At 40.3% G+C, this 27256-nt stretch overlaps 1 protein-coding gene and 1 pseudogene across 1 annotated transcript in view; one reads left to right on the forward strand and one right to left on the reverse strand.

The window, feature by feature from the left end:
* Positions 1-2965: 2965 nt before the first annotated feature.
* Positions 2966-5692, reverse strand: LOC148186636 (zinc finger BED domain-containing protein 4-like; annotated as a pseudogene).
* Positions 5693-12072: 6380 nt separating this feature from the next.
* The window catches only part of dlgap3 (discs, large (Drosophila) homolog-associated protein 3), a 137215-nt gene continuing 122031 nt past the window's right edge, over positions 12073-27256 (forward strand). Inside the window, exon 1 of the mRNA XM_042506686.2 lies at positions 12073-12227. The gene's annotated coding sequence lies outside the window, so the exon portion shown is untranslated. The remainder of the gene's footprint in view (positions 12228-27256) is intronic.

The raw sequence follows: 27256 nt of genomic DNA on the forward strand, positions 1-27256 counted from the left end.
GACCAAAACCTTTTTCTTCAGTTTTTTGGTACTTCCACATTGGCTACATTATAAAGTGTCACAGGCTGATATTTGTGGTCTTTAGTGAAATGTATAGAAAACTATTGGATGTCTTGCCATGATATTTTCTTCATGCATTCATGGTTCCCAGAAGACGAATCCAATCAGGTGAAATATCCAATATCTACTTGATGAATTGCACCAAATGTACCAGCATTCATGATTTCCAGAGGATAACTCAAAATGACTTTTGTGATTTTCCTTGAACACCATGAGGTTAACATTTGTGGTCTTGTGAAATATCAAAAGAACTATTGAAGATGTTGGGTAGATTGCCATGAAAAATGGTAGAAACATTCCTGGTCCCTCAGGATGAACTGGTGATTCCATGACGTTTCCTCTTGCAAAGTCCACACACTAGATCATGCACCTTTGAATGTTTAACATAAGTACCACCTATGTGACATTTGGAGATACATGCTCTTCATCAAACTGAAAAATAAAAAAAAGATTGATGAAGAGCATGTAGCTTGAAACATCAACTTGGTGGTAATTATATTAAATATTCATGGCATCATTATCTAGTGTGCGGTCTTTGTTTTTTCTTCCCCTGTATTATCTCTTGTCCAGCACTACCTGTTTTTGTCGTCTGGATGTGTGTGCTTCTGTGAAGTTTTTGTGTGTCCTCTTGTACCATCATCAGGTCAAAATTTTAATTGTCCAGTGCTTTAGTTAATGACTAAATACCTGCAAATAGAAAAATATCCCCTTTTGCTACAGCTGCTATGTGTGTTTACATAGCAATTGTTAGCATGATAGCACACTAAACTAAGATGTTTAACATGGTAAACATTATACCTGGACAACATCAGCATGTTTGAATTGTCACTGTAAGCATGTTTACATGCTAATATTAGCATTTCACTCAAAGCACCACTGTGCCTAAGTCGCCTAGCTGCTAACATGGCTGTTGACTTCTATTTATAATCACTTCATTATACAGCTATCTCAGCTCTTTTGCTCCCCAGATGATCAGCTGCCTTCATCTTATCTATGAGGAATAGCAAGGCTTCAAACATGGGAACACTGTATTTGCAATGATGTACTCTCTCATATAAAATGAATTCGTCTTAGAATGAAAAACAAGTTTTGGCTGATTTTGCATACAAAGAAGTCTCTGAGGAACAGGGAAGTTCTTCTGACATGCTGTATCATGTTTAATTAATCTGCAAGATTAAGTAAAGAATATCACTACTTCTTCTAGGGGTATATCACGTGATCAACTGCTGTGTGCCTGTATTATGTGGGTGTGTGTTTGCATGGTACAGCACAAAAATCGCTCCTACTCTTATTCTGTCACATTAACTGTACATTTTTGAGCACAGAGAGCGGTGTGTGTCTATCAGTGCTGCCTGGTTAGTAAAGATGTCAAAGCTACATGAGCTATGGGCTCCTCAGCCTTGCATGTTGTTTGATGAAATATGCATGACACTGGCAGAGCTGTAGATCTTCTGAAGTGATGGATAGATATATATATAGCATGTACTGAACCATGGTAGGCCTATGTGAGAGTGGTGATATCACACTACACTAACGGGGTCTATGACATTACCATTGTGCCAAAAGAAAATACAGCTGCACCCTGCATCTCATACATTTTATATCAGGTTTATCCCCTTTTAGTGGACAAATCAGTGTCACCGCTGGCTTGTGATTTTTTAGTAAGATTCATGTTATCTTATATTTATGCATGAGCAATTCTCTTCTTTTCTCTTCTTCTTTTCCTCCCCATGTGTAAACACAGTGTCATGTCTCACTGTAGAATTCAGAGTCCATATCCAATCAGAGTGTTGCCTAGATCCCCCATGTGGTCTACTTACCATGTGTCTCCCAGCCTTATTACGCCTCGGGACCCATCCCTGACAGGCGCTATTGATCTCAGCCAGCTTGGAGTGATGCCATGAAAGTGCACATTGGCAGCTGATGACAGCTTTATTAGAAAAGGAGGACACGGCAGATCAGCAAGTTTCCCCACATCAAAAGGCCCAAAGGGGATGATCCATGGATAGAGCTCATCACATTTGTTTGGGAATCAATTGAGTGGCCATTTTTTTGGAAGGTGATCAATTTGTTTTGCCCAGTGGGGTTAATGCACTCTGACCACAGGTAAACATGAGCCATTACAGAGGGAAAACCTTGGGTATATGTGATAATGCAATCGGTACCTTTTTTTTAAACAAATGTCATTACTTTCTTGTTCATAACCTCTTCTGATTTCATTGTGCCCATTTTGCCAATACTTTGCATACTTGGTTTCTGTAATATCATTCATTTATTCATTCATCGAACTGCTTATCCAGCCCGTTCTCATTCTCATCAAATACTGCTGCTTTTGCAGTGTTTTCGTAAGATTGTGATGCCAAAAACCATGTTTCATGTCTGCATGAACCACCGCTGAACTGTGTCAGGTAAGAAGGCAGCCAGACAGAAATGTTGTATCCTCATGATACGCTGCTGAACAGCATCAGTTTTAAACACTGCTGGTAACTACATAATATAAGGAGCACGAAGGTCTGTGTAGGGCAGGCATTAGGGGCGGTGGATGAGTCCAACAAACCTCAGACATCATGTTCCTTTGTTGCCTAAACCCCATCATCTGTGCCAGTATGTGCTTTTGTTGATGTCCGGGCATTAGTTGCCATGTGCTTGTGTTGTCATAACATAACCACGTCCAGCATCATCCCCCCATGTGTATATGTTGACATCACAGTATTGCCATTCTGGAATGTTAACAGCAAATGCAAAAGGATACCTAGAGTATAATATGTAGACATGGAAGTCCACTGCAAAGTGTTAATATGTGAAGTTGGGAGGAGAATGTGTGTGCTTATCCTAGTAAGAGTCTTCGGGGAGGGGGCTGGACAGGTCGCCAGGCTATCATAGGACTGCAGTGGTGGAGGAAGTACTGAAACTCAGTACTTAAGTAAAAGTACAGATAACCAGCAAAATATATACTCAAGTAAAAGTACAAGTACTACATAACAATCCTACTTAAGTAAAAGTAAGTAAGTACTTACTTTTAAATGTACTTTAAGTATTAAAAGTAAAAGTACTTACACAATGTTTTGTCTCTTAATGTTCAGGCCTATATTTCAATAAAAACATAGTATGGAGCTGTATTACCCTGTTAGATAACAATAAACAACAGAATTATAAAATAGAGTGTGAAATGAATCACAGAGGGTAAGCACAAGTACGCTAACCTTTACAATAAACAAAAGTTGTTGCTTGTAAATATTACTAATGGCATCTGCAGAGGTATAAGAATTACTAGTAGTAACATCTGCATTTTCTAATGTCATTAGGTAAAACCAATAAAGAAGACGGTTATATATTAAAATCATTTATTTTATTATAAATCTATTCAAAGCAAAACAGACTCTGAATAATCTTTCGATAAGTTAGCCTATTTGATCAGATTTTTTGTCCTATAATGCAGCCAACAATTATTCTAATCAACATCTGATCAACACAACAATTCAACTGTGAAATTTTCTTTTAAACCTTTCTTTTCTTTAACTTCTGACATGTCATGAACATGAGAACTCAACAAGTCTTAATGCTGGCAAGGCTCATCTATAAACATGTTTTTTTTTCTCTGCACAACAGTTTTAAAATGGCAGTTTCATTGTCATTTGCATTACCAGAACTTTTTGTTCAGTTTCAACAAGAGTTGGTTTTCAAAGTTTTTTGAGCCTAGTCTGCCTCTTTTTGAAGAAAAAATCTGCCCGGCTGAGCTAAAAAGTCTTTCACATGCTGCGGAGGCAGGCAGCGGAGTGTTGACTTTGAGGACAAGTTGAGAACATTGGGCACTGACTTGAGGACATTCATGGAGGTCGTTGAACTGGCCAGATAGGGTGTCCAGCTGCCTTGTGGTTTCTTGAACGTTTCCCCTTCATAAGACCAAAGAAATCCTCCTCCTCTGACCCTGAATGGCTGCCTGGTGATGGGACTGACTCTAGATCCAAGTGGGCCTTGATGTAGTCCATGCCTATAAAAAAACAATTTCCAGACAGGAATAAAGGAAATGTGTGAAACCAATAAACATGGACTATATAACCATAGACTATACAGAACGGCCTATCATGATAACTAGGTCATTGTGCTGTTCCTCCTTAGTGACTATTAACACATTTTTCTGATCAGTGTTATATCTTACTATGATCAGGATCTGCCTTTTACAAAGGTTTAATACATGAATAATACCACTCCCTGTACAACAGCAATTGAGGAACCATCTCAGTGACTTACCCGATTTCAGCAAGTCTGCATTGCTTGTCCATGAGGTCTTGAAACTTTGGAAGCAAAATGGCAGCAACAACAAGTTCAGGGTCAGAAAGCATGTCTCCAAATCGCCGCTGTATTCCTTCTTGAAGGGCAGTGATCAGTGGCTGGCAGAACCTAGATGAGTCTTCAGGCGGTCAAGCTTCACATTTAGGAGGGTTATAGTTGGCACTAGCCATCCCATGTGGACATCCTTCTCTGCCTGCAATATGTTCAGTGCCTTGGAGATTGGGCCCATGGTTGCAACATACATTCAGTCAAGAAAGCAAGTTCTGCAGGGCTGCACCTGTAAGACATGGATGAAACACCAGAATGTAGAATATCAATAAAGATCAAAATAGTTGAAAAAATCTAAGTATATTAGAATATTCTCAAGTTGAGTGCAGAAATTATGATTTGGCATTTTTGATATCAGAAAGTAGTCTATATTGAACATTTCAACATGTAGTCTATAAGCATAAATCTGAAAACAACATTAATGTCACCAATCATGTTTTTACAAGAGTATGTGTTTGGCTGTGCAATATACTTATACTTATGAAATGCTACTATCTCAAATTAAGATCTAGTTCTAGAAACATGAAACAGATGGTTGATAAGATGATAATGTTCCAAATTATCTCAATGCAGTTAATAATAGTTACTTTAACAGCAGCCCTGAAACTAGGGGTAGATGGTAAGTCAACTACAATATTACTCAACTCGTACATGTGTATCTGCTCCCAGCCACACTTACATGGGGATTTTTAAGTGCAGTGGTCACTGCTCTGATGGCTCCTTCTCCACTCTCTCTAATTATTCGCAGTATCCGTTCAACAGAAAGAAAGAAAAGAATTCCACCGAGTGTCAACTGGTCAGATGAGTTGCAGCTTGCATTCCCTCTCAATGACCTCTGCAGCTGTAGAGGATGAGAGGTCCTATTCCAAAGTGATGAGCACTTAGCAAATGCTGCGACGACTTATTTTCTTGTAGATGTCGTTGGAGTTGGCATTTTGGGCATCAACGCTGTTGAGATCAAGTTAAGGAGATGGCACTAGCGGTGATGCTTTGGAAGCTGATATTCGGCACACTCGTCATCTTCTTCATTCATTAAAGCTTCCACTTCAACAGCCTCTGTCTCCACTTCAGGATCTTCTTCTGGAGCTTCTTCTTCCTTCTCACTATCATTCACATCTTCACACCCCCCATCAGCAGCACTTTCTTCATCACACCCATAAACCCTAAAAGCCTTGATGAAATTGGAGGCATTGTCAGTTGTAGTTCTGACAATCTTTTCCCGAATATTGTATTCCATGTGGATGTCATTCAGGGCTTCAGCTAGTACATCATAGGTATGTGATCCTTTCATTCTTGACATGCCAGAGCAACAGAACATCTCTCCAGGCTTTCTGGCTCGATCCAGTGGGCAGTAACACCTATGAAGCTTTGGCGATGGGCGATCCAACAATCTGTGGTTGTTGAGATGTATTTAATGTTCTGCATAGCATTCTTCACTTTTGCTTTCATTTGCACTGTTTTTTTCTATCCTGTCTCTTAAAGTTGTCCGTGACATCACTGTGTAATTTGGGTGAATATGCTGCATTAAAGATATGAATCCAGGTTGCTCCACTACTCCAAAAGGTGCAAACCCTGAACAACAAAGTTCATTACTGCAACATCTGTGGTCTTCTGAGAAGCCTTTTGTGTCTGCCACCACCAGTTTCTGCTGCTTACTAGTTGAAGGACCTTCGCCAACAGACAAGCTTCCCTTCCTTTTAGTAGGTATGTTGCCGTCAGGTCCATATAGCAGCTGGAGATGTGATCTGTGCCTTCTCTGAAAATAAAACAACAATAATGATAATTAATTAATTAATCTTAATTCTAGGGCTGGGCGATATTATCTAAGATTTATATCATTGTATATATCATTGTATAATTATTTTGTGACTGTAGTACCTGTACTACATGAATACTCCACTGAAAATATGATTCTACCTCTTTTCACTCTATCAACAATATAGTAGAACATATCCTATGAAGAGAAAATATATATTTCTTAAAACATACATAGATTCATTATAAACGCCTCTCTGCCACATAATAACTTTTTATTATTTGGAGCTGTGCATCTCATTCCAAGTGCCCGTTAGTGCCGATGTTATATGCTCCGATACAGACTGTAGATGGCGCTGTGGCTTTTAGTCTGTCTGGAAAACCAATGGCGGGCCAATGGTGGTGCTAAAAGTTGTGGGCTCAGACTCAGAAAAAAAGAAAATGCACAGCATTGTTTTACATTAATTGACTGGACAGTGTTGGTCCGCAAACTCACAGCCCCCCACCAACACTCTTGGAACCGAACCGGACCATATTAAGCGTGAGCGTTGTAACCATTGACCGCTAAGCGGCTAAAGTAAAACAAAGCGAGCTTGTGCCTGCTGACAAATTACTTTCACTAAAGTGTTTGTTTTACCACCGACAGAGTTCAAATTGTTACTATGTGTAAGTGCAAACTTGTCCATTCATTCAAATTTCCCAACAAGACCCTATATTACATTGTAAATGACGAGCTAGCATGTGCTACAAGCTAACCTAGCTTACCACCTTACGTTCCTATGTAGGTTAGCTAAATAATGAAAACACCGTTGTACTCTTTTCTGGCGATTTCTGTAAATTAACGTGTACTCTGCTAGATTAGAGCATTTATAACATGATGTCAGTAAACAAAAATAATATAACCTTGGCTAACATGATAAGCCCGAGAAAATAACTTAGCGTAGCAAGAGCTCTGCTTACCTCAATGTGTTTCTTCAGATTTGACGGGGAATTCTTGAAAGCCAGTAATTCCTTTTTTTGAGGAAGACAGTTGAGACACTGGAATTTAAATGATTCATTCCTGGAGCCCGTAAACATGAACATCTCTTTTAAATATGGCCAAGGATGGCTCGGCTCAGGGGTCTCAGTCTCCGAGTCCATATCGACTGTTGTCCAAATCACACTGCCGCTTCTAAATGCACGCCGCGCTCTGCTGTCATTGGGCGTATAGCAACCTGATTGGTTTAAAACTTCCGAGGTCAAACGCATAACCAATATTTTTTGTGAAGACAGCATTTTGGTGACTGATCAACCATCAAATGTAACGTGGTGCATTTTGGAAATGTAGTGGAGTAGAAAGTACAGAAAATAGCTGTAAAATGTAGTGGAGTAAAAGTCAAAGTATACTCTATATTTTTTACTTAAGTAAAGTACAGATACGTGAAAAATGTACTTAAGTACTGTAACGAAGTATTTGTACTCCGTTACATTCCACCACTGTAGGACTGGCACATAGAGACAGACAACCCTTCACATGCATATTCACACCTACAGCTAATTTAGAGTCTCCAAATAACCTAACCTTCTTTGGAAAGTGGGAGGAAGCCGGAGAACTGGAGGAAGAACATACAAACTCCACACAGAGGGGCTCAAGCCGGCCTGCAGGTTTGAACCCAGAACCCTCTTGCTGTCAGGCGACAGTGCTAACCAATGCACCAAATCACCTCTTTAATTTTACAGTACTGGGAAATCCTGGATGCTTGCCATGTACTTGAAGTGATGCGTGGATTTGTATTTGTATGTGGGAATGTTGTGCAGAGTTGATCTCACTACAGACTTTGCATTTCCCACAGAGCCAGTGCGAGAGAAATATGAGGATATGTTTTTACAATTGACTTTCATTGATTCTTATGAAAAATACCTCCATTGCTAACCCTTGGACTCTGAGAGTATGTAAGAGGGTGGGGGTGTGGTGGGAGATATTGATTTTTCAAATAACATCTGTCGAATGTTTCTAGAGCAGAAAACAGCATTTTAAATTTATTGTGGCAATTTTTGACTTTAATCTCAAGATTTGCATTAAAGTAGCAGGTTTTGAGAGAGAAAAATTCCAAATTCTTCTATGATACAAAACTGTAACCTGTGGGTTGCCTTAATTTGGAGTTAGCCCAGGATCTGGTTCTTTAGACATCTGGTTTTAGCATAGTTTGGACGAGTGCTAATAAAGATACAAACAGTTCTGCTGACAGGCTGTGAAGCAGGTGGCGCGAGGCCAAGCTGTAAACGATTCTAGCCCAGTGATGAATGCCCTGCCACATACATGAAGGGTAAGGGCCTGTGTTGTGTCATGTTGAAAATGCGGATATTACACCTTGACCCAGTGAACCAATAAATATTCATTAGGCTGCCTTCCATGGAAAGAGAGAGTGCACAGTTACATCTCAGTGGCCTGGTTATGTAGGAAAATTGTGTGCCATGGCTAAGCTGGAGTGCAATTGACAAGGAGAGATGCCACAAACATAATAAGGCTAATATACTTAAGCATTATTTTTTCTCCTATACTTTCCATGAGCATTAATGCATTCTTGGGTGAGTAAAACACACTTGCCTACAGCACAGCTTAGGCCCCAGGGTTGCATGTTGATATAATAATGTCAGTGTGGGAGGCTGGCATGTTTAATACACATAACCCTCTCTCTGCAATCACTTTGTGATAACTAGACTTACTGCTGGGGTTGGAGTGTGGAAGCACGTGTGTTTTATGGCATGCATATCTACATCCTTCCCATTTAGGCAGTTACCAGCATGATCTGAAACATCACCTTATAAAGTAATGAAATGCAGATGTGGTCACACTGTGTTCTTGGAATTAAAGACTAAGCAGACTTTGACTAAGTCCAAACTCCCTGATGTTGACTTGATACTTTAATTCTGAAAATCAACACATTTATTTTTAGTGTCAGTTTTGTGGTGTGGTGTGAGCAGTTATTAAACCTACACAGTCGCACATACACACACACACACACACACACACACACACACACACACACACACTGACATCACCAACAGTGGACTGTCGCTGCACCCTGACCAAATGTGGACTTCTGTTTGTGGTAATTTTGAAGACAACAAAAATCAATTAGAAAATTTAATTTTGAGGTTTTCTCCAATATTGTCACTGCACAAACACACACACACACACACACACACAAATACACACACACAGACACACACACACACTAACAGTTTCACACAGTGGTGTTGTACCAGTGTCACTGACCATGGTGCTGAAAATAAAGGCTGCCAATTTAACCAAGCTGTTCCTGTTTCAAAACTTTCACTACTTTTAAAAGAAAAACAGAATTATTCATGCAAAGGATGAAGCATTAAAATACTAGGAATAACTGAAATCCACTCACAGGATCACTTCCTATTGTGACAGAGTCCTTAACAAGATGTTGAACCCTCCTGAAAAAGGCTGCAGCAGTAAATTAAAGTGTGGGTTAAAATGCTGTGTGATCGCCTATGGGTGAAAATCACAAGTTATAAAGAAAAGCAATTCATTATATTCAATAAAAACATCTGTTTTTTTTTCTTACAAGATATTGTAGTCATATTCATTTCGAAAGTACTAAATATCATGAATATCTATTAGCTGCTAATGAAAGAGGGGAAGCTGAGTTTTAGAATAAACTCAGCACTATAGCCTACATCCCCTACTGGACAGTTTTAGATAAACTAAGAGAAATGATATGGAAGTTGTCATTTACCCTCCTGTAAAATTCTTCTTCCAATATGTTTAAATCAATGCTGGACAGTCAAAAAAAAAGCCTTTATTGCTGAAGATAAGAAGCTTGTAGGGTGGATCCTGCTGTAGCTATTGACTACCGAAGAGCCTTTATTTTTCTGTGTCTGTGGGTGCAGCAGCGCTGAATGTATTTACGCAGCATCATGAGAAACTAACACCAAAGGCGCCAAATGATGGTCCCCTTTAGGAACTGACATAAATAAAAAGAAAGCTTCAATGCCCTCTAATGTGCATATGCACACCTGTTCAGACTTCTCTTCCTCTCATACTGTAGTATATGCACAACGCTCTATCCATTTTCAGCAGCTCAGCTAAAAGTTCAGGAAAGAAATAAATGTTGGTCATTACCTTTGTTATTGTTGTTATTATTTGCAAGTATCAGCCCACTTAATCAATCGTGAAAGAAAACACTCATGTAATCATGAAATGACCTTAAGGCCAATTGAAAACTACTCTCAGTTTCCTCTCTCTTTCTCACTCTGTCTCTCTGCTCTGACCCATTTATAGCAGCTACCATCTAAGTTAAGTGCTTGACATGATGGTGTATTCAGAAAGGGCGGCTAAGCTACAAAAAACATCATGGGTGGAGGTCTGTACCACAGAGTAAGGTGTAGTCTGCACCGTAGTAATGTTGTGTGTCTATTTGGATAGGTAATCCATTTTCATTTGATTCCTCAATCATAGCATTATACAACACACAGCTAAAGAAACACAATAGGACAGAAATCTCAAGCCCCAACAATCATAACAAGTAAACTATTACTCTCCAGCTGTGGCTCTTCCTGTAGGCGATAGGCAGCTGCCTAGGCTGCCTATCAGAGGGGGTGGGGAACCAATGACATATGTCACATGTTGTTAGTAACAATTGTACTTATTTTACACCAAACTGCAATGTTTTGTCTAAACCTAACCATATGCTTGTTGGAAGTAATACTAAAAAACAATGCTTTTTTTTAAATGTACGTTATAAGTTTATTTTGAAAAAAGACTGTATGCATGTTAGTAATACACTGTCCCTCAATGTCCAAAACTGATGCAGGACGGTACCTACCATGTCATATTCTGACATGTAGATCCACTGACAAAGCAGCAGTATTTGACAAGTTGGGATGATAATGCATTATTATGACATCAACAGCATTTATGGTGGAGGGGAGTGTATGTGGAGAGCATTTGAGTAATACTCCTTTACCACCAAAAGTAACACAAGCATGCAAGTTTTTTAAAACACGCATAAACATGCTAAAAATAGGCTATAGACTGCTCACCCATTGCCAGTAGAGCAGAGCTGTGTAGACAGCTCTGCAGCAGACAAGTATGCATTTCAGTGTGTGTGTTTTTGTTGTTTTTTCATTGGTGTGTCATGTTTGACATCACGGACAAGCTGGAGAACAGGTGAACAGTATGAATGAACAGTTTGAAGCGCACATTGACAAGGTAAAGCAATTCTTATCAGATTGTCTTGATTAGGAATCAAATGACAGTAAAAAAGGCTGCTTGGGACTAGCATAAAGAACATGGCTGGTGCCACTGGATTCCCCTAGTCTTCTAGTTTCATTTGATACCAGTATCATTGCTCTGACTTTAAAACTCAGCCCAGTGTCTTAAAGATGAGAATGTCAGCTGGCAATTAACATGATAAAAAAAGAAAGAAAAAAGAATGGGTTATGTACCTGCCTGAATCGCATCACAATTAACACATTAAGGCTGACAGCCCTACCATTAAGCTAAGCTACTATAGGTCCACTTTCAAAATAGGTATTATTAATACTTTCAAAAAGTATTATTTATTTATTTTGCACTCAAATGCAACCACATTGGAAACATGTGGCAGATAGTAGACTATGTCTGAGAAAAAAAAATCGAAATTTAAAATAATTTTAAGAAATCACTTGGCATTTTAGCTAAATGGCTTGTAAGATTGATTCATTTGTAGAGTGCTGGCCTTCTCGGTCCTCTCGGTTTTATTTTGCTCCTCCTAGAGCAGAGGAGCGGGGCGATGTGCATCCCGTGGACCAATCGGTTGCCGGTAATATTTTAATGGGGTAGCCCTGCCTGTGAACCAGAGAGCGAGAGAGAGAGAGAGAGAAAGAGAGAGAGAAAGAGAGAGAGAGCGAGAGAGACAGAGGATGAAGCACCGCTGGTTCTCACTGCTGCTTCTGCCTCCTCCGCTCTCCTCCACACAGCGACCGGGGAGCTGCGGAATAGGCGTGTGTATCTGTCTCTGTTGCTCCAACGAAGATTACATTGAGTGAAAACGTCGTAAAGAAACCTCGACTTTAAGGTAGGACTCTCATGCAGCGCGTGGATTGCGGAGTGAAACGGCTGGAGGTGCAGGTGCTCCTGTGCACAGCTTTGATCGCTCACTACCCGTGCATGCAGCGCGACCAGGCTTTTGTGTTTTGTGGAGAAGATACTGACTAGATATTGGTGTGTATCGCTGCAGCCGTCCATTAAACAGCAGTGACAGGTCGGTGTGCTGTCAGCTGGGCTCTCAGCTGTGTCAACTTGACAGGAGAAAAATGAGAAGTTGCGCCATTTGCGAACGCAGGACGACCCCCTTCTTCACATAGGCTACACACACACACACACACACACACACACACACACAACACACGCACAACACACAAGCACCTCTTTGGCTGGCAATTTCAAACACATATGGAAAACACTCTGACATGTTGATGATCGCCGAGTTTCATTCGTGCGTAAATGTTCACTGACCGTGAAAGCGCGCTTGTGCGTGCATGTGTGTGTTTTGTGTGTCTGCGTGTGTATGTCCCGGAGAGGAATTCGCGGCTGCAGAAGTAGCGCGTTTACACTGCAAAGCAAGAGATGCACAACGGCTTAATTAATCATACAAGAGCCGCGTACACCGAGCACGGCGCTTGGGACATGGAGGAGATGATTCCTCAGGACCACCCCGGTCCAGGAATCCTCGAGGGGTTGCGAGGTGGGGATCGTTTAGGATGCTGCACATTTATTACTCTACCTGTGTACTGTGAGGATGATTATAGGGTTGACGGAGGCGACTTTTTACAGCGCAGTCGTGCTGTAATGCACGTTTGGCGCTCCTTTGAAAGATAATGACCAATCTCTTCCTTAACATCTGGTTTCACATGAATTATCTGGCCTCTTTTCCTATATGCTACGGCCATACCGCTGCAATACAGCACTTCTTATGGCACCGCCTTACTGTATCTCACGGCATTAGTTGGATTATTTGGATGTGGGATAGATATGACATGTAGAACATGGCTCATCCACACCACGCAGGTGTGGTTTGATACTTCTGCCTATAGTGTGTGATGTGGAATTTGCCTACATGAAGGATGATTGTGGGAAATTATGGTTAAACCACAGACTGCGTAAGCTTGATTTGTGTTCATCCAATGCATTTGGAGTTAATTAAAGGAACCTGAGTAGCGTTTCTGCCTCTGATTACTGGGAATCAAGGCTGTGTCTTGCTTAGTGTGTGCAAGTGCATAGGTGGCGGGTTGCCTTAGTTAATGTATTAAAGGGCTCTGATGTTGTGTGATGTACATTGGCTGAACGTCCTTGCATCCAGCACCATGTGCCTCCAAAGCCTGATTACAAAAAATAAAATGTGTTTGGATAACAAACTGACTGACCACTCCACTGTAGTTTTTTAGTACCAGTGGGGGGAAAAAAGAAAAAGAAAAAAAGATTAAAGCCAGGGGCATAGATTTCGTTTCACCATCGGGAGCTGACACATGTGAAATGGTTATTTGAGGGTCAGTGGGTTTTGAGCAGCAAACACCTACTTTCCTGCATTCTGGTGAATATTTATGCACATTTTGTGAATTTCCCAGCCTATTCTCATTGTGAACTCATGATATACTGCTGCTTGGTCAGTGATTTCAGACACCAATGACCAAAGGCACATTTTGTGCAGGTATGATGCCACTGGTTGGTGTCAGTTTTTAATGTGGCTGGACAGCATCTTTCGCGGCATTAGGATATGTTGCTAAGCAGTTGAACAGCATCTTTAGCAGCAGTATGATATGCCACTGGGTGGCGTCAGTTTCTAATGCAGCTGGATGGCATCTTTCACGGTAATATTATACGCTGCATTAGTTTAAAACACTGCCAGTTAGGACATAATATAAGAAGCTTGAAAGTCCCTATAGGGCAGGGTCCAACAAACCCTGAACTTCCACCTGCAAACCCACTGTTTGCTTCCTGTATGACTGTTGGAACAAAACATGATGTTTTTTTCCAACCATGTTCTTGTGTTGCACGAGAAATAAATGCAAATAAGAGGTGTTTTACCGGTATTGTATGTTTATTTCGAAAAAAGACTGAATGCATGTAATGAGCAGAAACTTTACATTTCCAGTGAAAAGAACGACACAATTGAAAAAAGACAAATAAAAAGTTAAAAAAAAAAAAAAAGAAAAGAACGACACAATGCATTTAACAAGCATAAATTGAAACACCGTCCTGTAGCGTTAACAACAGACTCAGGAGGATACCTAGCACGTCATATGTAGACATGAATAGTACTAATGAAGCGCTGATATTTGGCAAGCTGGTATGAGAATGTGTTGCATTTTGACATCTATTGATGGTATAAATGTCTTTAATTTAGTCATGACAAAAGTCCACAACTGGGTGAGACAAATGCACGTGTTAGAAATATTAAGGGGGATGTTTCCTCTTGCATTGGCATTAAACTCTAAGCGCACCGGCCCTAACTTCTGGGAACTGTGCTCCCTTAAAATGACTCAAATCTCAAGATTATATTTTTTTAATTTTCTTGTATGGTGAGCAAATGTGCCACATCCAGCTGACTTCCTCCCAAATCCTCTTGGTTTCCTCTTGAGTCTGTCCTACTTGCCCACTCAGTTTGCAGAAAGAGTCAGAGACACTATCAAATCAATTGCAGTTTTCTGCCTGCAATCTGTCAGATTTGAAATTGGTGTGATGAAACAGCAGGTTCTGTTGTACGGCAGGACACACTGCTCATTTTGTCCATCAAATGGAAAAGAAGGGTCTGTTTGACAAAACCATGAATGATTACACAGAAAAAAAGATTGTTGTTAACGTGGAAATAAAGTTGTTTTCTTTCACTTTGTTAACTTACATACATCTAGAGGAATTGCAGTATTTATATCATATTTCAATTTTTAATCATAACTCCTTGTGCTGTGGGCGTAAATAAAAACTCCCAACAGCAAATAAATTCCCAAGCCTCTTCTGACTCATCAAACTGTCTCTTCTTCATTCACCAGGAAATACAGGGCATTAAAAAAGCAAGGTGCAATCAAAATTCCAGTTCACTGTGACTTATCAAGTCTCATTCAACCTTAAAATTGATTTTCTTTTCTTGAATCAAAGAAAAAAGGATAGACAATATGTGGTGGACATTTCTTGCAGTGTGTAGGATTGAATTTGCCAGGGCTCATTTTGGTGCATCAACACACACTGCACAAATCCCATTATTTCTTTTCACCACCATATAAAAGACTCGGTAATGATGCTCCGTTGTGATGGTTGCATGAAGATTAAGTGCCATGTTGGCATCTGTTTAAGATTCCTGCATACTGCATACTAGAAAAAGAGAAGCAGTAAGTAGGAAAGGCAACACCTTGGAAGATCCATGATAATATGACGGACACCGAAAGGTTTCAGTTCATTATCCTGCATAATCGCTTGAGAAACAAACAATGTCTTGGCACAAAGTGACACAATTTCCAATATCTAACAGGATACATGATTGGTCAGTGTCAAACAACTTAGGATATTAACTTATTGTGCACAACATTGATTTGATTTTTGCGTATACAAACACAATAACAAGATTAGGTATTTACAGACATGCTAACAGCACCGTGAAGCTGTGCTTTGAGCTAAATGCCAACACAGGGTTTCCTACACATGCAATAAGAACATTTTCTGTGGAGACTGGATTGTTATCAGATATAATGTTTATACCATGTTCAACAACTTAGTTTGGCGTGTTAGCATGCCATAATTTCTAATTAGCATTGAATACACAATATTGCTGGGGCTGATAGCAGTGTCATGACTTTTGCAGCTATTTGGTCATAAACCAAAGTATTGGAGAAATTTGGAATTTTTACTTCATGTTGACATAAGAGCAAAAGCAAAGAACTTACCAAAATCACCAGAGTTCATATTAAGGGTCGGCTTAAATGTGTCTAGATAATGTCACGCCAATTCATCCATCCAACTGTTTAGATATTGCCTGATATTAGATAGAATTGTCCCCTCACTACACTTTGTTTACATCTTCATCTCAGATTCAGTTGCCATAATTTTTTCGCAACTGAAATATCTCAACAACAACTGAAAAAAATTTGTTTTGAGCTTTTTCAGCCTGTTCTCATTCCGAATAGCAAAATGCTGCCACTTTGAAAATGCTTTTGGTGTAAGATTGCAACTCCAAAAGCCATCTTTTGTGTGCGCATATAATGCTGCTGGACATCATCAGCTGAAAACTCTGCCGGACAGAACTGTTTGCCGACAGACAGCCGAATGGCACCTGCCGCCTCTGCATAATAGGCGCACAGGTGACGTCACTTGATAATTCTATGGACAGAACCACATTTGCATAAAATACAGCGTCAGGTTGAAACGCTGCCGATAACAACGTAATATAAGGTGGTGGTGGATGGGTCCAACAAACCCCAGACTTTCATTCAGGAGTCCAGTGTTCCCATGTGGATAAGGTTTTATTTTCTACACCTTACCATGTGCCTCCTTCCCCTAATCTTAAAGATCTGTGCCAGCATGTGTGTTCATTGACGTTTCGGCGTTGGTTGCCATGTGCTTGTGTTGTCTAAACATAACCACATGAACGTAAAGAGCAGACACAGGAGGATACCTGAAATGTTTTGGGTAGACATGGAAGTCCATTACAACATGTAAAGACTTGGGATGACAGTGTGTTAAATATTTTAGTGTAGACAAAAGTGGTGGACCAACAGACTGACTTGCCATCCCAATAGCCATGATGCAAGTATGGTTAAAACTACTATCTCCGTTTGATAAAAGGACTATCCTTACAAAACCAAATGATGCCAAAACATGCCAAGGTTTGTACTTCCAACATTTTTAAATGATTTCAGACTTGAAAGGAAAACTTTATTTGGTTTTTTTGGGCTTGACAAAAGGTGTGCTTAATGTATCGCACTGAGCATTGAGAAATGTAATGTGGACCTTCTTTAAAAAGTCAAGCAGTATTACATATCAGATTTCTCTGCCATTAATAGCTGCTTTGGAGTCAAACCTTTCAGAATCCCCATTACTTTATCCTCCCAATACAATCTGGCACTGATAGAGTATCCCTTTTCAACAAAGCACTTTGTTATCATCGCACAGTATATCAAAGCTCCGTGCTGAAATCCTGCAGTGGTGGGAAACCAATACTGGTCTTCATGACGAGGTGAAGGGCTTTGTGGGTTTTCATATTGTTACAGTTGCCTCTATAGCTGACCGCTGCATGAAACCGTAGGGCAGAGGAGTGTTATTTGAAAGAAAACCTCTCCATGTTGATACAGTGCATTCATTTAAAATTGCTGCCGATATGGACAGTTTAGGGAAAGCAGTGGCTTGCTGTGCACATATTCCCTCCCTGCTTCTCTTTCTCTTTTTCATTTTCTCTGCTCATCTCTCTGCCTCTCCTTCCCCCTCGGCCCGACTCTTATAAACCACTCTGAGTGTTAAGCCATAAAGAAGCCATTTTGCATATTGCATATCAATAAAGAGCATTCAACTCTAGCACTGGGGGTTTTATTGGGCTCTCACAGGCACAACCAACAGATCAGCAGCTATTCATGCGCAATATAAGTATGCCATGTTCTGTCATCTATGTGCTTTATGGAGGTGAGGTAAAAATGTTGTCAGGTTGATCAAGACATTAACCATTTAACTTTTATTAATATGGAAGCTGTTTTTTTTTTTTTTGCAGCCATATCATTAAATGTCCGATGATAAAATGGTAAAACAAATCAGAGTACAATAACTATGACAGATGTGAAGTAAACTACTATCTAAGTGGATAAAGTCAGCTCGGAGGATAAGATGTGGAGTGGAGTGATAAGAGCATAGGCGTAGTTCTTGATTTGAATGATCAGGATGCTGATTTTTTTTTTTTTTTGAGTGTAATAATCAGCCCAGGGTCTTCAGGAGCCACCATGACTGATTCATGGTCTAATCTGACTTGCTTGCTAATATCCTTGTGGTAATTAACAGTATAACATTTACCTTTGAGTTAATCAGTGGATGTAACATCAGTCATTTCAAATGTTGCCTGTCCTGCAGCTGTTTCTTCCTCACAGAGCCAAACAGAAGGAAGGAGGGAGATTACTGACATTATGAAACGCAGGCCGGCAGAGATGAAACGATTAGATGCTGCAGACATTATTGAAGCTAAAATAACCAGGTGCATGCATGTTTTTTCCTAATGCAAAGTGGAGTCAGTGTTGGCTAAATGTTGCAGTAGATGAGTATCCATAAGCTTGCATATGCAAACTGAGGCAGGTGTATCACTTGGTGCATCACTTATGGTATATCTCAGTTATACAGGTAGAATGCATCAGTTATGTCAAACATTTTTAAGGCCCCACTCACCTTCTCTGTGCCACATCAATTAGGAGAGACAATTTGAAAGAAATGCTTAAAGAGTTTTCAGAATTAAGTCACCAGCACAAGATGTCAGTGGCGGTATCTCAGATATTTGGGCTTCCCTTTACATAGCTGGGGTACGTGGGGATGTGTCATCCATCTTCATATTCAGTCTATGGTACCAAACACTCAAAACACTCAAATGGTAGCAGTATCCATCTGCAGCAGCCTCTTCTACACTGTAGCCGAGTTGTACTCGGGCACAGTGTGAATCTATTGCACCAAGAAAGTAAACGCCCTGAGAGTAACCCTGATGATTTTGACATTGGCCTGGAGACTTGAAATGTATGATTGAAAAGCCTGCATTAAAAACTAGGGCCATTTGAAAGGATTGTGCTTACACCAAACAAGAGTTTGACAAAAAGACACTTTTGGTTGCTGTTAGAGCCATTTCTAGTGGGCCTTGAATGCATCACCTGACCTGCCACCTTAGGATCCACTCATTGAAGGTAGGTGTGTGAAAATAGTTAATAGGGAAGACACCGAAGAGGATACAGCCTTAAACTGTAGTGTTTTTTGGTTTAATCTCAGTTTTATTGCTCGATACATTTTGTTCATTTAACCCGACTGATTTGATTTCATAAAGGCCCGTTTATTTTGGGAGAACGTTCGTTTTGGTTTTTTTTTTTTAATTCTGACAAATCAGTTCAGTGTTATATAGCAAAATAACATATAAATTATTAATTAATATTACAAATTAATTAATTATTAATTCATTATTGATTATCCTGCATATCAGTCAACACCCAAAGAGCCCTGGATCATCAATCAAAAACAGTGAGTACAATGAAATACAGTGAGTTGGTCATATCTGACTGTGTCTGTGGGCGGCTATTTCAAGCTAATCTAGAAGCCGCAATAGTTGCTTTAAGAGGAATGTAGGATCCAATGTTTTTTAAACTTGAGCTCTACTAGGGACAAAAAGTTAGGATAGCTTGGTCTTGATGGCATACTGATCAACATACACAGTGATTTAGCAAAATAATGACTGTCAGCATGGTCAATATAATATTTCTAGAGGCATTGAACAGATGTTAAGGTTGTTCCAAGTGTGCTTGATATAACCCTGACATTTTCTAAGTGTGTTTGTAGTAATATTACTGCTAATCTTTTCCCCTGTCAGAAGGGCTTTCTCTTCCCGACTCACTGTTGGCAGGCTCACAGCATTGGCGACAAAACAAACATTAATAAAAAAGGGAGGTCTGTTTTGTTAATCCAAGTTTGGTGGAGTGAAGGCGTCACACATATGCATATGGATGTATTTTCATATCCTTCACACACTCTTAACCCTTTGTAACCTGGATCAACATCACTTTTCCTGGGCTGGGTTCTGACATCTTCACAAGTATATTAATCCTCATAATCTAAGCATACTGGTTTGCCTTCTTTTGAAAACATGGGGGGAAAGACAATGAGCAACTTGGCATGAACTGTTTTGCAAATTGCAAGAAATTAGTAGATTTGGAATTTTCTTTTGAAAAGCTCAGTAAAATCTTCCACAAAGCTATATCTATAATTATTATAATGCTATATTTACAATTATTTTCAAGAATTATTATTATTATTTTTATGCACTTTTTTTAAAAAAAGTTAATTTCTTTGTTTTTGTTCAAATTTATTTTGTTTTACTTTTTACAATTTTTCTGTTGTTGTAATTTTTGGGTCTTTTCTTCCTAAATTGCTTAAAACCTTTTACCGATGTTAGACATCAAGCCAATTTGCTCAGGTCTCAAAGGGTTAATTGTCAGCACTCCCCCTCATATCCATAAACCTATTGCTATAATGGAGCTGCTCTTACTGCAGAGTTAGCACCTTGTTTTGACACTCCTCCCCCCTGCCCAAATGCTGCATGTTTGATCACACATACTGCAGGATAACGGGTCAACCCAAACCAATAAACGCCATCCGAGAACTACACACTCACAATAGAATTGCAGGCCACTCAACATGCTCAAAATGATGTAATGGAGAGAAAGATACCCACCCAACCCCCAACACTCCAGTACAAACTCAGTATTTGAATCGTCTTGTGGATGGGACCTGAAACAGAGCTTGCAGGCGAGCGGCAAGGTTAAAGAGGCGAGGGTAATTGCTGTAACCTATCTGGGTGGAAAAATGTTTGCTCGTGTTCCCAGTGTACTCCTCTCTGATGCACTTGGGCATGAAATTGTTCCCCTTTCCACCCTAGCAAGCCCCAAGCCCAAGTCCATTGCCCATTTCTAGCCAGGCGAGTTGGCCTGTGGTGTCTTTAAGCGGTGGGGTTGTCTGGTTGCCTTCGCTTGCTTGTGTGAGTGTTTGTTTGAGTGGTTGTTGATGTGTGTGTTTGTAAGGGGGCTTGGGGGGAGGATGGGTGGGTGTTGGGTGTCAGCTGGCCCTCTCCATTCCTCTCTGACTGACAGAGTAAGTGAGCGAGCGCTGCAGTGATTATGGGCTGCATGGAGAACTGCGGCAGAGTTATCACTGAGCATTTCACGCTAAAATCAGTGAGAGAGAGAGAAAAACAGAGCATGAGAGAAGCTGATTTGAGGACTGTGGCTCAAGTGCTTCTGGAAATGAATCATATTAGCATATGTTCATTCATATATTGATGGAAAAATGTGTGTTTGTGTGTGGATGGGGGTGTTTTCAATCTTGCCTTCTTTCATGATTGATGAATTGATGAATTTGGTGATTGATGACCGTGAGTCACAGCCATTCAGTACATGGGGAGTTCAACAGTATGACCCCTCCCTGTGGGTGTGTTTGTTTCTTTGTGTAAGTCCCTGTACTCACAGTAAAAAAGCGTATGGTGCAGGTAATACTAAACATACTTCCTGTGGAGTTGTGTGCTTGAGAAAAGCAGCCTGGGATATGTGTGTTTGCATTGCATATTCTAACTGTATATTCTGTTGTAATTGTCAGGGGAAATACATGCTGCTCAGTGTTTCCCATGACGATTGTGTGCAGGAGTAATAATATAAGTAGTTGGCACCCAGTTGTGAAATGCATTTTTTTCCTCTGCATGACTGTTAGGATGATAGGATTGCTATGAAAATGTCATAAAATTATTGTTATCAAGGCAGAATGAAGCATCTATATACTTACTGTGCACAATAATCTGGTATTCTGGCAAGTAAAGTAAACATGTTTTTTAAGTGTCATAAAAATGTATATGTATAAAAAAACATATGGTTAGTCATTCTCTACTGCTGATGATGTTGAAAGCTAATAGAGTGCCCCAGGGATGACGTTTTTTACGGAAATTAACGTCACTATGGTTCCCTCGATGAAAAGCCAATGGTATTTTTTCCCAGATTATTTATTTCATTTATTTATTATATTATTGCAAAAAAATAAGCTCTGCGGCAAACAAAACTTTAAGATAATTAGGCCTACAGGATTTTTTCACCAAGATAATTTTCACATATAAACATCACTCTAAGGATTTTTAAAACTGAAATGCAACTGCCAAAGGGAAAAGGGAAAAGTTTGGTTTTAAACAGTCTCTTCATTGCAGTCACATGACTTAATGTCACCACCACAACAAAGGTGTAAAGCCGTGTTCAGCATAATGATGAACTGTAGTCTTATTTAGCTACTTGTTAGCAACCGTCTTTTCTTAAGACATGGAAAGGCTTCAAAATTTACAAGAAGCGTATTTCAGCTTGTGTTAACCACAGACCTTATTTCAGGCATCTAACTAAAATCCCATTAAAAAAAACACTGACTTCAACAGAAGGGAACCCGGAATGCTAAAATCAAGGTTTTAGGAGTTACTCCAACACCAGTCTATTGTCATCCATACAGTTAAATTAAAACAAAACGTTAGTTCACTATTGTGTTTAGTTAGCTAGTTAGCCAGGGCAGCTAACAGCTGATGTTAGAGCAGATAAACAGTTTTTAATCACTTTCTTTCAATTTGACTCTGTTTTTGCTTTTGGTTAAGCAAAAAACGGCAAATGGAATACATGTTCAAGACTGATTCATGGAAAACCCTTGAAACAAGCTGATTGATTGGATATGAAATTATCTCTCCCCAGTGGGGAGTAAATTGGAACGACATCAAAAGACTTGATGCCAGATTAAATGACGTGTTAAACTGGATGTTTTTATGGTCGAGGCATGGCTCTCCCCTCACAATGACACCATAAGAGGGATGTGTTTTACCTGAAGATGATCAGAGGATGGAGGAGCGGGAGGGGAAGAGTAGGAATAAAGGAGGGTGGGATGATGGCCTAATGGAGTGGATGAGCAATTGCGTCGATGACTCAGGATGAAGGGATGGCAGTGATTTGATGAATGGGTGATGGAGGGGAGCGAGGTGGGAGGGAGTGAGACATGAAATGATAGAGAGGAGTAGTCTTTAAATGCTACATCTTACGGTAGCTATTCATTTCATTTACCCTCGTTCTCTGCTCAAGGTGCACCACTTTTTAAAATGTCTTTCCCCTTCTTTTGCTCGGTTCCTTCCTTCATTTCCTCTCTCCTTCTTCTCTGGCTCCCGTCCTGCTTTCTGTCTAGTTTTCCCTATTCTTTTGGCTTGTATTTCTCACTTTGAATTCCTACCCTTTCATGCTTCCTCCTTCCTTCCTCTTTCTTCCTTCGCTTCATTCATCATCTCATTCTCTCCTCTCCTCCCCCATCTCATCTTCTGCCTATTTCCCTAATGCCATCTTAATATGTGCCTCCATCACTTCGTACCCTGCCTCCATTTTCTCGACTTTGTCTCCCATTTTTATTTCACTACATTTGTCTAACCTCCCAGCCTTACTCTAATAGCTGTCATGCTTAATTCCACCCCCTCCTCTGTCCTCATCTCGTTGCGACCTCTACCTCTCTGCGTCTTTGTCACCCCCACCCCCCCTCAACAATAACATTTCGGGTTCTCCACCACTGTCCTTCTGCATGTTTTCCTCCCTCGTTTACATCAACCGGTCCCTTGCCTCCTCTCTCCAGCCCTCTCAATCTCTTGTAAGCGGGGCAGGTGGCGGTGCAAGAACACGCTTTCAGTGGGACATGCCTGCACTCAGATTTAAATAGATAATGGCAGAGCCCTTGCGCTTGTTGGGCTGTCTGAATAATGCAGGAGATCCTGAAGGCATTGTTGCCAGGCATCGCTGATGGTGACATGCATACGCTAGCCCACATGCTTGCAATATTGATATCAAGAGTAAGGAAGGGACTCAGTGGCAGTTATTTTTATTTTTCCCTCCCTATATGCCAGCTTTGTTCCTTATACTTAAAGTTGACCCTCAAGCTGAAGAGAGTCAGTACATTTGCATGCACAGTTAAGTTGAGTTACAGAAGCTCGATTAGGCCATTAAACTGGACTACTGTCCTTGTCCCAGTATACAAGCACTGGGGGAGAATCGATTTACTGATGGAAGTATGTCCATTATGTAGTATGTCTATTTGCCATTTGACCTTCTTATTGTTGATCTATTACGTCACCAAGCAACCAGGCTGCAAGTTGAACGGTGAAAACATGGATACATTTTTGGCGCTGTACATTTTGTATGTATACACTCTACTCGATACCTTCGTCTTGGTTTGTTTTCCTCCCCTTCCTCTTCATATACATGAGAGAGTAAATCAACCCTCAATCGCGTTTTTTAGGTGTGTTAGTCCGACTTTGAGAAATTCGACTCAGTCCGATCACAGTCAGACTAACATATTATATGTATTTTAAAACTCCAGTTTTAGTTGGACTAAGAAAAGAATTTGACATTTTCCAACATTGTTTAAATGTACTGAGTGTTCTTCAATGAAAAACAACATTGTCAAATCCCCAACAATGACATATGTTTATGTTTAGGTGACAAAGGCTGTGCAAATTATGGCTTGTGTCCACTGGGGGATGTGCAGATTACCCACGTAACATGGCCACCCTGCTTCACTTAGTAGTTACATGATCTAGTTATCTATTTAAGTCATTATTATAAGGTGACATGAGGCCAGGGATTGCTGTGGCACTTAAAATGGTGATCTGCTGTCAGTGAATGGATGTAACTAATAGCAGAAACATGTCGTTTTCTAGTCACACTGATGACAAGACTGTATTTTATAGTATGAATCAGTCAAATTATGGTAGTACAAGGATGAGGTCGGGTGTAGTTCAAATGGAAAACTGCTGGTTAAGAGCATGGATTTTTGCTCAAGCCTAAAAAACCCTCTGTCTGAAAACAGAAGAGTCCAGCCATGAGTCATTTTTGTGCATGATTTGAGCCCTCAAAGGCTGCAGGTGCATGCTATGCAAGCTGCTGGTTTGGGTGCTGGTAACTTGTAGCAGTGCATAGTGCAGGTGACATAGTCAAATTGTCTATTACATGCCAGTGCAAGGGGGTCACACAGGGGGTGATCACACCTCAGCACACCCCATTTGAGTCATAACACTCACAGGTATGACATAAGGATAGTCTCTCATTTTGATTTTGGAGTTGTGTTTGATTTTAAATAATCAAAGTCTTGGCTTTCAGAATATGAACGTTTTATCACCAAATTCAGATGATAATTGAACCCTGGTCCTACTGGACATGCCCCACATTGTTCGATTAGTTAGATCTTCCACAGTCCAATCGTTAATTTCAATATGGAAACGGTGAGCACCAAAGTATAATTTGTTCAGATTTCCTGGAACAAGTGCATGGAGAACAAGAAGGAGGGGAAAAAACTGTGGTGACTCCCTAACTTTGACGTGGTCCTAAAGTCCAAATATGCATCCAATCCTCATTTATTTAAATAACTTTAGTCCAAAAGGGTGCCCTGGCCAAAAGAATCAAAAGGGTTTTGCATTAAAATGAATCAGTTTAGTGAATATTGTTGTTTGAAGTCCATCGCTAACTTTATGTTCACTTCAATTGTCAAACGGGCCGCAGTTCTTCTCACATAAACAGAAGGGACAGCCTGTGCTCCCAGTTTAGAAGGCCAAAGGACTCTGTCATGTATCTTTGCGGCCACTGTACTGCAAACTTTAAAGGCCTTTTTCTTAAAATCATTGTTTGGTTCCAGTCATCAAGAAATTTGACATATTTTCTATAATATTTGGAGTACAAAACAATGAAGCAAAGACAGCTAAAAATTTTGTCTTTCCAACAGTATCTGGGTCTGGACCTAAATGAAGAGGGGTGGCAAACCTGAGCAAAGTGTCTTGATTTCTTTCAAAAAACATTGGAAAAAGGCAATAAGCAACAAGACAAAATGACCCCCAAATTAGCAAGAAATTAGTATAAAGTACAAGAAAATTACCTGAAAATTAGCTTTACAAGAAGACAGAAAAACAGAAATTATCAAATAAAAAAAAGCACTTAAAAATAATTATTTTGTAACATAATTTTAAATGTTAAATGTTTAAATACTTGTGAAAGGCATCTGAAAGCAGCACAAGAAAAACGATATAGCTCCAGGTTTCAGTTAAGAAGGGAGGAGGGGCGCATTTTGGTCCTTTTGCTAACAAGCGGGATGCCGAACCCCTTGTCCCCTCTCAAATTTCCTACTGCGTCTAGGTGTTGCTAGTGTTCAGGAGATAGTACACCATTGGTGAACTACTCATTAACCACTGAAAACAGACCACAAAGATAAGATCATGAACACAGTTCTCTCTATCTCCTCTTCCCTCGGAGGCCGGCTGATCTTGTCATTTGATCTCATGTCATGCTCTCATGAAACCTAATCATAGGGGTGATTGTTTAGCTTTCCCACAAGCCACTGCACTAATAACTATCAGTTTTATCCATTCTGTTGTAATCACTAATCCTCTGGACTGTTGGGCAGCTCATCTGAGATTGGCTGGTCTATCCGAATGATTTGTAACACCGACAGTTAAAAGATGGAGACTTTAAAGACTCTTCTTAAATGTAGGGATTTATTAGCCTGTGGCTTTTTGGGCTTTTCACCCTTTTCAAGGTTTTAGGGACAGTGTTGCAAAAAAAGTCGGGACAATATCATGAAGGGAGAAATATGTGAAGCTGTAAAAAAGACAAATATGCCCCACTGTCTCCTGGTATCCTTGCTGCGAGCTATGCACTGGGGCTTGAGGAAAGAATAGAGAGAGGGAGAGAGAGAGTTGTGTTTGTGATCTTATCTTGTTATTTTCTCTCTTGCTAGTTATTCACTACTTTTTCTGTAAAGCCTGCTCCTGGAGGGCGCTTCCTCTTTTCAAGAATACAGGGTTAGTCCCTCAGGGGGGCATTTTAGGGAGCGGTTTGCGTGTGGGCGCCTTCGACTGTCTGTCAGAGAGGAAGGGAGATGGAAATGAAGGAGAGGAAGGACGAGACGGTGTTTGATCAGTGGGATGCTGAGTCACACAGGGATGTGATGGAGAGATTGGTGCTTTGCGACGCAGAGAAGGAAGTAAGGAGAAAGAGACAGATTAAATGTGAGTTTTTAGGAGTAATGCCTCAGTGGTCTCCTTCCTCCGTCAAGGTGTCTCTCATAAAACAATCACACGTGTAGACACATATGCGCAAGACTTTTCTCTCTCTTTTCCTGTCTCTGTCTCTGTGGGGGTCTGTCTTTGAGTCGGAGTGTAATCTGCGAGGTAGATGAAGCAAAAATCCTGTCATATGTTTCGCCATCCATCAGAGGTGTGTTACTGTGTGCAAGAGTGAGTTTGCTGTCAGCGGTGTTCTCTCCGGAGCTGACAAATGCGGGGCCCTAAAAGCT

The sequence above is a fragment of the Plectropomus leopardus genome, chromosome 17, assembly GCF_026936395.1.
Source record: "Plectropomus leopardus strain MGB_pleo_1.0 chromosome 17, ASM2693639v1, whole genome shotgun sequence".
NCBI classification, from domain to species: domain Eukaryota; kingdom Metazoa; phylum Chordata; class Actinopteri; order Perciformes; family Serranidae; genus Plectropomus; species Plectropomus leopardus.